General features: G+C 37.3%; 1 protein-coding gene and 1 long non-coding RNA gene across 5 annotated transcripts in view; one reads left to right on the top strand and one right to left on the bottom strand.

The window, feature by feature from the left end:
• The window catches only part of KLF12 (Kruppel like factor 12), a 591277-nt gene that overhangs the window by 66305 nt on the left and 511455 nt on the right, over positions 1-13517 (top strand). The window lies entirely within an intron of this gene.
• Positions 11103-13517, bottom strand: part of LOC119865201 — a 55317-nt gene continuing 52902 nt past the window's right edge. Inside the window, exon 3 of the long non-coding RNA XR_005376378.1 lies at positions 11103-11665. This is a non-coding gene — a long non-coding RNA (uncharacterized LOC119865201). The remainder of the gene's footprint in view (positions 11666-13517) is intronic.

The raw sequence follows: 13517 nt of genomic DNA, 5'->3' as shown, positions 1-13517 counted from the left end.
AGGCTGATCTTTGATTCTGTCTAAGGTCCATGAAAATTGACTGGATTCCTTTTACAAGAGAGGAAAAACTAAAAAATTGAACACATTTTTTAAATGCTTAGATGTTCTATTATTCTGATAGATCAATCCAAATCTCATTTGGTTGAACTATATTTTTATTTGTTTCTTTTCCCAAAGAAACTAGAAACTTCTGGGGATCCCTGGGTGGCTCACCCTTTAGTGCCTGCCTTTGGCCCAGGGCGTGATCCTGGAGTCCTGCAATCAAGTCCCACATTGGGCTCCCTGCATGGGGCCTACTTCTCCCTCTGCCTGTGTCTCTGCCTCTCTCTCTCTCTCTCTCTCTCTCTGTGTGTGTCTCTCATGAATAAATAAATAAAATCTTAAAAAAAAAAAAAAAGAAACTAGAAACTTCTAAAGGGGTTATTTTCCTAAATGTGAAACTATTTCATTATCAGAATAGACTAAATTTTCATGGGTTATCCTCTTTCTTCTGATATTTTCCACTGTAAAATGAGAGGGCTAGGATTGTGGGGAGTTGATTCTATAACCGGTGGTGTTCTTATCTATTGTTAGCCTTGGTGATAGATGGAGATGAAGGGAAAAAAACTAAGCAGGGAGTCACTTTGGCTAAAAATGAAAAAACTTTGATCAGGGAATCAAAATGAATATACCAAGTGAAAATGAGTTATCATATATCCTTCACAATGTAAAAGAGACAAAAATATAAGAGGGTATAGACAATATTTATTATTATCGTACAACTACTCTGTAAGAGGCAGCATGGCTCAATTGAGAGTAATACAAAAATGAATAAGGCAGCCCTTTTCTCAGCAGTTTATGTGTTAAAAAAGCACAAACACTAATGTAAAGCATAATATGGCTTAGTGCTATGATAAAGGTACAACAGTCTGTAGAGAGACAGATGGCTGATATTGGAGCCATCCTTGAGATTAAGAGGATCATGACAACTATGGACAGGAAGAAAGAACAAAAGCACCAGTCCAGGCTATGAAGAGAACCATCCATGTCTGAGGAAAGGCACTTAATGTTATTCTATAGAGGAGGCATGGGAAAGAAAAGAGGTAAGGAAAGAGCACGACTGAAAGGAAGGGGCTTTATACTATATGTAATGGGAAGTGGCTTAAAAAGATTTTCGAGCAAAAGGATGGTGAGACGTGATTAGACCAGCATTTAATTAGGGCAAATGGCCTGAGAGCAACATGCAGCAAGGCTTGGAGTGGGGAAGATGGAAGGCAAGGAGACCTGGTAGGAGGCTCTTTCCCTGGGGTCATAAGTACATCGGGAAACAAAGAAATGCATATTATTGTTTACCAGTCTTTATCAGCCTAGGAGAAAAGTGATTCTTCTATATATCAGGTATGGCATCAGGTACAAAATATCCAGGAATGGAAGTTAGGGTTCCTTCCTCAATCTAGTTGGAAAGCTATGGGTTGATCTTTTTTATTTGTTTCTTTTAAGGCCCTGGCTTTTAGCATGATCAATTGCTAATGGTTTGTAGAACTCCATCACTCATCTTTCCACCCAACAGAGACTCCTATTTCTCATTGACTAACAGACATGTCCACATGAATGTTTGACAAACCTGTTAAAGGGACAGAGACATCCAAGTTTAAACTCAACCGCATCTTTGCTAGCCTTCCTTTCCTACTGTCTTTCATGATTCACTCAGTCTCCCTAGCCACACATTCCAAAGATATGTCCTATTTCTTTTTCATTCTGGAACTCTGTATCTAAACCATTAGCAAGTCCTGCCAGTTCTTGGTCGGAAACTTCCCATGAGTCTGTCCCCTTCTCTTCTTCCCAAGCTATGGTCTTTCCTTGCATAGATCTGCATCAGCTCTCACCTAGATGATTATGTTGGGTTTTTATCTGATCTAACTGCAATTTCCTCCTCAAGACTGTCCTTCACACAGCTCCCAAAGGTATCTTGCTTAAAAAAAAAAAAAAAAAATCTATTCCCATAATTCGCTTGCTTCAAAGTCCAGATATTTACATATGCCTGAAAAACAAAACTCAAGCTCTTGAGTTTGGCATGAAAGGAGATTTTAAATGTGACTGAAATACAACTTTTTCCAACAGCTATTCCATAGAGTCCAAGCTCCAGCCACGTTGAACTTATCATCATCTTTGATGAATCGCCATAAAAGATTATCCTTCCATGGCTGTTGTACATGCTACTCACTCTGCTTCAAATGTTCCCCTCCCCCGCTTTTTTTTTTTTTTCTAAGTGTAGATACCTTTGCATCCTTCAGGAGCCACATCAAAAATCAATTTTTCTTCCCTAACACTGCCCAAGAAAATTGGTTCCTCCCTATATCCACAGGGCACATTATTTCTACCTTTCTTCTTGCTTTTATTTTCATTCTATTGTAACTTTGCCTGTTTATATGTCAGACCACATCAAATAGGCAAGAAAATAGGCAAGCTTATGGGCTGGATTTCATTACCTTCTTTATCTCCCATTTCTCAATTAGCCTGGTAAGTGGCACACGTTCAATAAATGTTTGGAGAATGAATATCACTATCACTGTTGAATACTGCACAAATCAGCAAGTACCTATTAGGAATAATCAGAATGTAGACCAGGACTTCACATAATACACAACAGAGAAGAGATAAGAAATAAATCTCATGGAGATTTAGAGATTCATCTGCAAGGAATGTTGCTAAATATTGTTAGCAACATGGCTCTGATAGCAAAAAATCAACTAACATGCTTTCGGTGCTATGAAATCAAGAGTCTGGTTGTGGAGATGAAATTAAGGATACTTATTCCAGTCTTGGGTGTCTCCTTTATAGACATGATAACTGAAGCTTTGGAACAGGATAGGGATATCTAGGGATCAGGTTGTAGGGAGCAAAGAGTACATACATAATCCATGTTGACATTCAAATTCTTCCTGGAGATGCCACAGTCAAAACATTTCTGTTTCTGAATATGGTTGTAGTGCTATGTTTTAGTTTCTGCTTAATTCTGTTATGTTATGTCATTGATATTCTCTAATTTGTATGCAATCAAGGAGAAAGCCATTTAAGAGTAAGAATGCTTTCGGCTGATTAAAAGCCCAAGTTTTTCTGGGTATTTTGTTCAAATAAAAGATAAAGTTGGAGGCAACATCAAAATGTTCTGCCTTTCCTGTTGTATGCACTTCTTTTCCCATTCACTTGAGCATGTAATAATGCATATTCCAATTACCTGCCAATTCTTGAAATGGTTTCCCTGATAAAGTTAAACTGACATCTCGGCATGCTTGGTAAAATTACAACAATATTCATCTTAAATTCAACATGTTCCTCATAATATTTATTCATTATATGATTTATAAAGAAAGAACTGGTTATAAGATAGACTGAGGGGGAAAAATGCCAGAATCTCAAAAGGGCAAAGCACTTCCACTCTAGCAGAGCTTTTCATGCATTGTGTTCCCAATTATCTAACACAGATTTAAAACAGTTCCATGCAGTTATATGCTCCATAGTGCTATGGGTCTTATGTATAATGAAACTTGGAAAGAGCTCAAATGCTAGGGAAATGGAAGAAAGAATATTGCCCTTTTTAAAAATCTCCATTATTTAGCATCAATTAATCATATTGTGTGGTATGATAGGCTGGCTGGTTAATTAGCTTAGTAGTGTGTTGGTTATTCTCCTAAAGTTAGAAGATCCTGAATTTTATACCTCAGTAGCCCCATTGTCAGAAAAATTGGGATCAAGGATTCTAGGGTCTAAGAATCCTATTTGTATTGTTCCTTCCTTTACTCTTAGTAGGTAGCCCAGAGCCTGCAGTTGATTCTTTTATAAATGAATAAATGGTCTGTGATTTCACTCATATGTGGAATTTAAGAACCAAAACAAATGAACATAGGGGAAGGGAAGAAAAAAATAAAATAAGGTAAAAAAAACAGGGGCACCTAGGTGCTCAGTTAAGTGTCTGACTTTAGCTTGGGTCATGATCTCAGGATTGTGGAAAAAATAAAGATCAAAAACAGAGAGAGAAGCAAACCATAAGACTCTTAACTATAAGAAACAAACTGAGGGTGGCTATAGAAGGGGGGGGATGGGGTAATTGGGTGATCGGCATTAAGGAACACTGAGTGTTATATTAAACTGATGAATCACTTAATTCTACCCCGAAACAAATAATACAGTATACATTAACTAAGTTGAATTTTTAAAAAAGATTTTATTTATTTATTTGAGAGACAGAGCATGGGGATGGAGGGCAGAGGGAGAGGAGAAGCAGACTCTTGCTAAGCAGGGAGCCCTACACTGGGTGCGAACCCAGTACCCTGAGATCATGACCTGAGCTGAAGGCCCTATGCTGGGTGCAATCCTAGGACCAGAGATCATGACCTGAGGTGAAGGCAGATGCTTAAACACCTGAGCCACCCAAGGGCCCCTGAATTCAACATAAAATTTTTTAAAAATTTTTTAGGGATGCTTGGGAGGTTCAGCAGTTTAGTGCCTGCCTTCCACCCAGGGAGTGATCCTGGAGTCCTGGAATCGAGTCCCCTGTCGGGCCCCCTGCATGGAGCCTGCTTCTCCCTCTGTCTGTGTCTCTGCTTCTATCTGTGTCTCTCAGGAATAAATAAATAAAATCTTTTAAAAAAATTTTAATGAATAAATAAAGGGTCAAACCTCTTTTATGTTTCTGCTTTTATGGGTGGTCAATAGAGATGTTGATTATATTGTCTTATCTTGAAGTCATTGCATATACATTCTAAATTATTGAGAATTGCATCAGGTAGGTTGAGAGTACTTATGGGAACATGATACCACACCTATGAGGGATGCCTTATCTGGGGTGAAAGGGCAGTTACTGGGGAAGATTTTGCTTCTTGGGGAAAATATACACAACAAGGGGCAATAGGAAAGGGTGGCTAACTTTTTAGCTGCTTATTACATAAGGTCCTCTTTCTGGTTTACAAAATAAATGGGTTTACATAAGAGATGAGACACTTTAGGTTTAGTATTCCCCACTCCACAGGTGGTGAACATAGAAAAGCTAAGAGAAATGTATGGGCATGCATAATATAGAATTGGTGACTGTTGTTCACACTCATGTGACTATCGAGACTGACAAAACAATTATTCTCAGCTGGACCCACAGCAGCCATGGAAGCAACATAGAGGCAAAACTCTGAAGCTGAAAAGAAAGCAGAGAATATTGACTAAGACTAACTTATCTTGATATTGATGTAGCTCACCACTGATTGCCCAACCCAAAAGTGGTGAGAAATGACTGCTCCAAAGTTCAGAACATAAGGAAGTCTGTCTTCTCATTTCTATCCCACCCAGGTCAGGTATCTGAGAAGGCCTTATTGGATTCCAGAAACAGTTCAGTGTCAGGATCTTCAGCCCTTAACATAGCAGTGTCCCTCACCATCATTTGGAAACTGTCTTATTATATATTAGGGAAGATCTAAAGGAGTTCCCAGCAAACTACAGAGTAAATGAATAAAAAGCCTATTAACTATGCTGAAATACATAAGCTGTCACAGGGGCCTAAAGAATTAGGGAGGAGTTCTCAGTAGATTTTGATAGTTCTACCCATAAGCTTCCATATATTATTTGTAGCATGTGTGGTTTTATCAACCACATACAAAATAATGCTTTATAATGGAAGAACTCAATTGTATATTGTTTAAACTGTGATGTAGGGGAAGTGAGCTATTTACAATATTTTGCTCACTCATAAAAATAAGTCAACCTTCCTCCCCCTCTTCCATCAAGAATATCTCAGCCAACCAAATTAAGCCACTTTAAAATTTGCAAAGCACCACACACAAAAGAAAGATCCAGATACTTTCAGAAAGAAAAAGGATGGGCTAATGTGTGCTTGTTCTCTTCTTTTCTTGGATTATTTGATTCAAAGTGTTTTTTTGTTTATTAAATCAACTAGGATTAGCAATTTCTTTCCTAAGTCTTACAGACCAAGAATGCTATTTCTAAAAAAAGGAATTGGCTTTTATTAAATTCAACTGTTGATTAATTCTACTATTGTTCAGTTCCTGGTCTGTGCCAGGCACTGTGCTAGATTCTTGAATTACTTTAAGGAACAAGACCAACATGATCACTGTTCTCATGAAGTAACATATTTTCCTGTTTAGTTTGTATCAATAAATTCCACCTCTTGTCAAAACTTACACATTATTAATCTTTTTAGCCAATCACATTTTCTAATCAAGTAAATGTCAAATCTCTCCAAGTTTATCTTAAAATTCAATGCACTTATAATCAAAATTCCAATCTGTTTCATAACCGCCAATTGATAATAAAGCTCTTTTGGAAGAAAAACTACTTGCCCTACCTAAGCTATTTTGAAAAGGTAGACTAGTGGGAATAGACTTGTCATCCATATGTTAAAATACAACACAACGTTCTAGAATTAAAGGAGCATGGTCATGATGCAAGCCCTAATGATTAGATCAGTATGCACAGGAATAAAGATTCCAGAAACAGATGCATGTACTCTTTTAAAAGATAGTGGAATTCAGTGGAATTCAGATGTTTGCTCCTTCCCATGAAACTTATCAAAACATGTAAAAACTAAAATAATAAACTATTTTTTAAGCCTGAAAATACAGAGAATTTGCTCCAAACCCAAAAAGAAGGCCAAAAGGTAACTTTGCTGCCCTCCAGATCTTAAAGTATAAATTTCTCTGAAAGACAATTAGAGTGCCCCAAGAGGCTAACCAACATGTTTTTTTTCTTTATGGTAACTGCACTGGGATCAGTGGGGAAGGGAAGATGTGAGGGTCAGATTCTATACTGCAATGGCGAGAGACCTAAGAGGGTAACTGAAATACCTCTGTAGACATTTTCTTATCCCTCTCCTCTTACCCTGCTAATTCCAACACTGGAGAATAGCCTTTCGGTGTGGTGAGGTAACAGGGAGAAGGGAAGCAGCAAGCAGAATTAATTGAGCATAAATCACCAGATCCATGACCTGAGACCTACAGGACTGCACAGTAGACCTTACTGACCTCCTATCTGTGTGATCTGTCCATCCCAAAACGTGAGTTCCTAAAGCTAAGGGGTGATGGGCCCTCACAGAGAGTAGACTTTGGGCAGGAAATTCTAAAACAACGAATCCAAATGGGCACTGCCAGTTTCCCAAGATCAGCATGTTTCATGGAGCAGCATGTTTCTTTAATTAAAGTATAATTGACATACAATATCCTATTAAGTTTCAATTGTACATCATAGTGATTTGATATTTTTATACATTACAAAATGATCCCCACAATAAGTCTAGTTACCACCTGCCACCATACAAATTATTACAATATTATTGACTACATTCCCTATGCCATATATTACATCACATGTGTTATTTATTTTATAACTGGAAGTTTGTAGTTCTTAATCCCCTCCACCTATTTTCACCCACCTCAAACCCCTCCCCACTCTGGTAACTTTGTCTCCTGTATCTGTGAGTTGGTTTTTCTTCTGTTTTGTTCATTTGTTTTGTTTTGTTTGATTCCACATATTAGTAAAATCATACAGTATTTGTCTTTCTCTGTCTGAATTATTTCACTTAGCATAATACCCTCTAGGTCCAGGGCACCTGGGTGGCTCAGCAGTTGAGCGTCTGCCTTGGGCTCAGGGCATGATCCCAGGTCCTGGAATGGAGTCCAACATCAGGCTCCCTGCAGGGAGCCTGCTTCTCTCTCTGCCTATGTCTCTGCCTCTCTCTGTGTGTCTCTCATGAATGAATAAATAAAATCTTTTTAAAAAATACCCTCGAGGTCCATCCATGTTGTCACAAATAGCAAGATTTCATTTTTTCATGGCTGAATAATATTCCATTGTATATACAGATGCCATCTTTATCCATTCATCTATCAATGGACACTTAGGTTTCTTCCATACTCTGCCCGTTATAAATAATGCTGCAATTAATATAAGGGTGTATATATTTCTTCAAATTGGTGTTTTCATCTTCTTCAGATAAACACCCAGAGGTGGAATTGGTAGGTTGTATGCTGGTTCTGTTTTTAATTTTTGAAAAAAAAAAAAAAAAAACAACTATTTTTTTCTCCCCTGTGGCTACACCATTTTACATTCCCACAAGCAGTGTACGAAGGTTCCGTTTTCTCCACATCTTTACCAACACTTGTTATTTCTTCTCTTTTTGATACTAGCTAATCTGACAGGTGATATCTCATTATGGTTTTAATTTGCATTTTCCTGACAATGAGTGATGTTGAGTACCTCTTCATGTGCCTGTCAGAAGTGCCGGTCAGAGAAGACCATCTACATGTCTTCTCTGGAAAAATGCGCATTCAAGTCCTCTTTCCATTTTTTTTTTTTTTTTTTTTTTTTTTTTTCTCTTTCCATTTTTTAATTGGGTTGTTTAGGGTTTTGAAATTTTTTTATATTAAGTTGTGTGAGTTCTTTATATATTTGGGGTATTAACCCCTTATTGGATGCAAGGTTTTTAAGTACCTTCTCCCATTCAGGAGGCTGGCTTTTCATTTTACTGATGGCTTCATTTGCTGTGAAAGAGCTTTTTAGTTTGATGTAATCCCATTTGTTCATTTTAGCTTTTGTTGCCTTTTCTTGAGAAGACTAGTCCAAAAAAAATATTGCCAAGACCAGTGTCCAAGAGCTTACTGCCTATGCTTTCTACTAGGATTCTTCTGGTTTCAGGTCTTATTTCATTTAGGTCTTTAATCTGCTTTTTAAAATTTTTGTACATGGTGTGAGGTGATGGTCCAGGTCATTCTTTTGCATGTGACTGTCGAGTTTTTCCAGCACCATTTATCAAAGAGACTGTCTCTTCACCATTATATATTTTTGCCTCTTTTGTCATAGAGTAATTGGCCATATATGTGTGAGTTTATTTCTGGGCTTTCTGTCCTATTCAGTTGATCAATGTGTCTGTTTTTGTGCCAGTACCATAATGTTTGATTCCTATAGTTTTGTAGTATACTTTGAAAACAGGGAGCATGATACCTCTAGCTTTGTTCTTGTTCCTCAAGATTGCTCTCGCTATTCAGGGCCTTTTGCAGTTCCATACAAATTTTAGGATTCTTTGCTCTAGCTTTGTGAAAAGTACTGTTGGTATTTTGATGAGGATTGTATTGAATCTGTAGATTGCTTTTGGGTTGTATGTACATTTTAACAATATTAATTCTTCCAATCTATGAGTACAGTATATCTTTCCATTTATTTGTGTCATCTCTATTTAATTCTTCTCATCAGTATCTTATAGTTTTCGGAGTACAGGTCTTTCACCTATTCCTGTATATTTTATCTTTTTTAATGCAATTTTAAATGGAATTGTTTCTTAACTTCTCTTTCTGAGCATATTTGTATAAAAATGAAACTGCTTTCTCTGTTAATTTTGTATTCTTTAACTGAACCAAAGTCATATATTAGTTCTAATAGTTTTTTGATGGAGTCTTTAGGGTTTTTTATATATAGTATGTCATCTGCAAATAGTGGTGTTTACTTCTTCCTTTCCAATCTGGATACCTTTTTTTTCTTTCCTTTCCCCCACCCCCATTTGCTGTGGCTAGGGGAACAGTGTGTTTTTTATGATCTAGTATAGGTTAAAATTACAAGTCTCTTTTTGTTGTAAGTTTACATATCCAGAAGAAGAATATACATATATAGTTATCACTCCAGGGGTATAGAAGGGAGAGAAAATTTTCACATTTTCTATTTTATTTACATTCTCCACCATCACCATTTTCTTTTTTTTTTTTTAAGATTTTATTTATTTATTCATGAGAGACACAGAGAGAGAGAGAGGCAGAGACACAGGCAGAGGGAGAAGCAGGCTCCATGCAGGGAGCCCGACGTGGGACTCGATTCCGGGTCTCCAGGTTCATGCACTGGGCCGAAGGCAGGCACTCAACCACTGAGCCACCCGGGGATTACCTCCACCATCACCATTTTCATTTGGAAAAAAAAAAAAAAAAAAAAACTTTTTAGGAATATCCTGTGTTAATTGGGGCCTTTCCTATAAAAATTATGTTTATGCAGCTAACATCACACAAATAATATCATGATGTTTTAGATCAGACTTGTTAGCTCATCTGGGTAGGCCATGTTGCTAATGAAGCCTACCCTGAAGTTTTATATCCTGGGGAGGTCAATTAGCTCTACACAGACGAAAAATGACTTTTTGTGCATTATCTATTAGCTCAAGGAGCTGGGCTTTCAAGTCTTTACGTGAGTTTCATTGCAAGAGACATCACGTGGATGTTGCAGAGCATAGAAAATGTAGAAAAAAAAAACTGAAATCATGTGAACCCAGAGGGTGGAGGCAGCTAGTGTCACTTTCACCTAAGAAGAATGACTCATCTCTTATTCTCTTTGAAATATCTACCTTTGATATTCCCAGACCACCACATCTCTGAGGTTACAATAAGTCAAATCAAAACAAAACTGCATTAAGTAACTTATTTTTTTAGCACTCGCTTTCCATTTGCCTTATTGCTTTCTTCCACTTTCTGTGCTTCAGAGGATTTCTGTTTTTCGTTCTCATAACAAATGGCCTCAAAAAATTGAGGCTGACCTAACCACTATCTATTGCCTCAAAAGGGAATTCTAATTTTTTTAGTTATGGCGAAGAGCATCGACCATTTGGGGATTCTAGTCTGACAATTTTTCAAGCCCACATTTTTACCCCTCATATTTGCAACAAGTAAAGCCTGGTAACATTTTTTGGAGGCTTGTCTAATATGGAGCTACTGTATAAGCCCACAGCTTCATTCCAATCTGCATAGATCAGTGTCGATTTATAACCAGAATCATGGAAGGAATTTGAGCAGCCTGTTGGATTATTTATATTGAATATATGAAGAGTTGAGGTTATACATTCCAGCACATCACTGTAAATGATGTACTGGGTAAAATTCTAAACAAGTCATTTAGAATTCTGGGTATTGGTTTTATCACTGGAAAGAATGTCTAGTGTATGGATACATTGTAACGAGAAACAAGATCTTATAGCATCTTCCATGTTTCTTTAACAACATGGTTTCGGCTTTCCTGTCAGCAACTAATAATTTTTCAGTTGTCTTTGTTTTGTGGCAGGCATTTTACACTTTGATAATACCAGTAGTGTTTGTAGGGCAATTTTTCCTCACACACACAAAAAAAGCTGTTTTCTGACACTTAATATTCTGATACCAAGAAAAAAATAAGTTCTCAGTAATTTATGACTTACTTTTTTTTTGAATCCCTAGATATTTCTTGGATATTCTCTCCTGGAGAATATGGAAGAAATATATGTGATGAACAAAATAATCCTCCAGATATTTTGTCAGATATTCTGGCTGTTAACCAGATAATTGATATAAAACCATAAATTTCCATAGAAAACTACTTCAGACATAAAAGAGCTGAGAGAAAATTGTCAACCAGCATATTTGTTTTTAAAGCTCTTCTTCCTGCCCATGTTGGTTAAGACTTCTTGCTACAGAGGATTTTAATTAGGATGGACATACATTCTGGTTTCTTGAAGAGTCCTGGTCAGTTTAAGTTCTTCATTCCTCTGTAAATATTGATAGTATCCCTTTTCACTCTCCGAAGTTTGGAAGGATTATATGATTGCTCTGATTTCAATAGGTTGATAGCTCCTTTTCACATCTTTCTCTTCATTATGGCTCTTGATGTACACACTTCCCTGAGAAAGTGCAAATAAATGAAGAGTGCAAATATACTATCCTTATCCACTCTTGTCCTTCACCCAGGGGCATCTGCTAAGGCTCAGCCAGGGCTACCATGCCACCCAATTCTCAAGGGTGCCATTCACATTATAATCTGTGGCCCCCACTCCTTTTCTTGTGGCTATCTTGCTAGGGAAACATGTATTTACATGGATTCAGCTAAATTAAATAACTCATAGTTCTGTATGTCTTTCTTTCTCTTACATGTTGCTGGGCCCAAACCCTCAACGCCCCCTTACACAGTTTTTATTTCTTTGTAACTCATCCCATTTCCCAAAAGAAAATCCCTTCTCAAATATCATGTTACTGGTAGAATCTGGTATTACATGAAGAAGTCTGGTGTTTGTATTTGACTATTTCTTTTTTTTTTTTTTTAAGATTTTATTTATTCATGAGAGACACAGGGAGAGAGAGAGAGAGAGAGAGAGAGGCAGATACACAGGCAGAGGGAGAAGCAGGCTCCACGCACGGAACCCGACGTGGGACTCAGGATCAGGCCCTGGGCTGAAGGCGGCGCTAAACCTCTGAGCCACCCGGGCTGCCCCACTGTATTTGACTATTTCTTATTCTAATTTTCAGGGTAACTAATGAAATACTGTATGAAAAGAGTGAAAAGAGTTGTTTCTGTGAAAATACACGTGAATTCTTTAAAAGGCTAGATAAAGCTGAGTTGCTGAAAAATAATACTGGAACTGAGTGTGGATGAGATAACTAAAATACTAATTTATGAAACTCTAGGAGGATCTACAATCATTACTTTGCAAATGTCTAGTTTTTCATTCCACTTCAAAAAATAAAAACAAACTACGCATCATGCATCATGTATGTGGTTTATGTGAGAAAAATAATACAAAGAAAAGTCTTTGACTTGTATGAAAATATCAGTGAAAAGATATAAAATGTCATGTTTTAAATTAAAATATTAAAAAGTATTTTTAAATATAACCAAATTTTTATTTGATTAATAAGCCAACTTCTGGACCAAGCAGCATTGGACAAAAGAGCTTTAACTGAGTATAAAAAATCATTTATCTTACTAGAATTTTAGCTCCTTGAGAGAAAATATCATATATTGGTCTTATTATTCCTTGTTGTCCAGCACCTATGAAATGCCTGGGCCTTTAATAACTGCTTGCCTCTTAAAATCTTTCAATAGCTCTCCCTTGGATAAAATATTGTGAAATTCTTTGTTTTTTACATTCAAATTTCCCACATGAAATTTTTATGAAACTCCATAAATCCAAATGGAAGTCTCTAAGCAAACTGTTTTCCTTGAAGTCCTTAAAACACACACACACAATTTACCTACCCCTCCTCATGTGGTTCTTCTACTGGGAATTTCCTCTCACCAATTTCAGTATCCTACCAACTAGAACCCTAGATGAGACAGCCATTCAGTATGAAGTGCTCCTCCTCTGAAAAGATTTTCCTGACTCCTTCCAATTGTTCTGGCCACTGACTATTTACACATTCTGGTATTAAAGAACAAGTCATGATAAGTCAGCTCCTGTGCAAAATTTTGGGACTGGCAAACACTGGATTCAGGGAGCTGACTTAGCTCAGAGCTAAATGCAGAAGCTCAGAAATGCCATTGAGCAGCTGAGACACAGCATCTGGCAGCATCATAAGTTAAATCATGTTGCAGACAATAGCCAGCCCAAGATTTCCAAAAGCCTAGAGCACAGGAAAAGCAAAAATAGGCAAAGGAGCACAATCGGGAATCTGGGTGGAAGGCTACCATCATCCTTAAGTTGTGTTGTAAGCTCACAGAGCCCAACAAGAAGTCACACACTGTGGAGGCTATAGGAC

The sequence above is a fragment of the Canis lupus genome, chromosome 22 (assembly GCF_011100685.1).
Source record: "Canis lupus familiaris isolate Mischka breed German Shepherd chromosome 22, alternate assembly UU_Cfam_GSD_1.0, whole genome shotgun sequence".
Taxonomy (NCBI): domain Eukaryota; kingdom Metazoa; phylum Chordata; class Mammalia; order Carnivora; family Canidae; genus Canis; species Canis lupus.
This window is presented reverse-complemented; position numbering and strand designations above follow the sequence as displayed.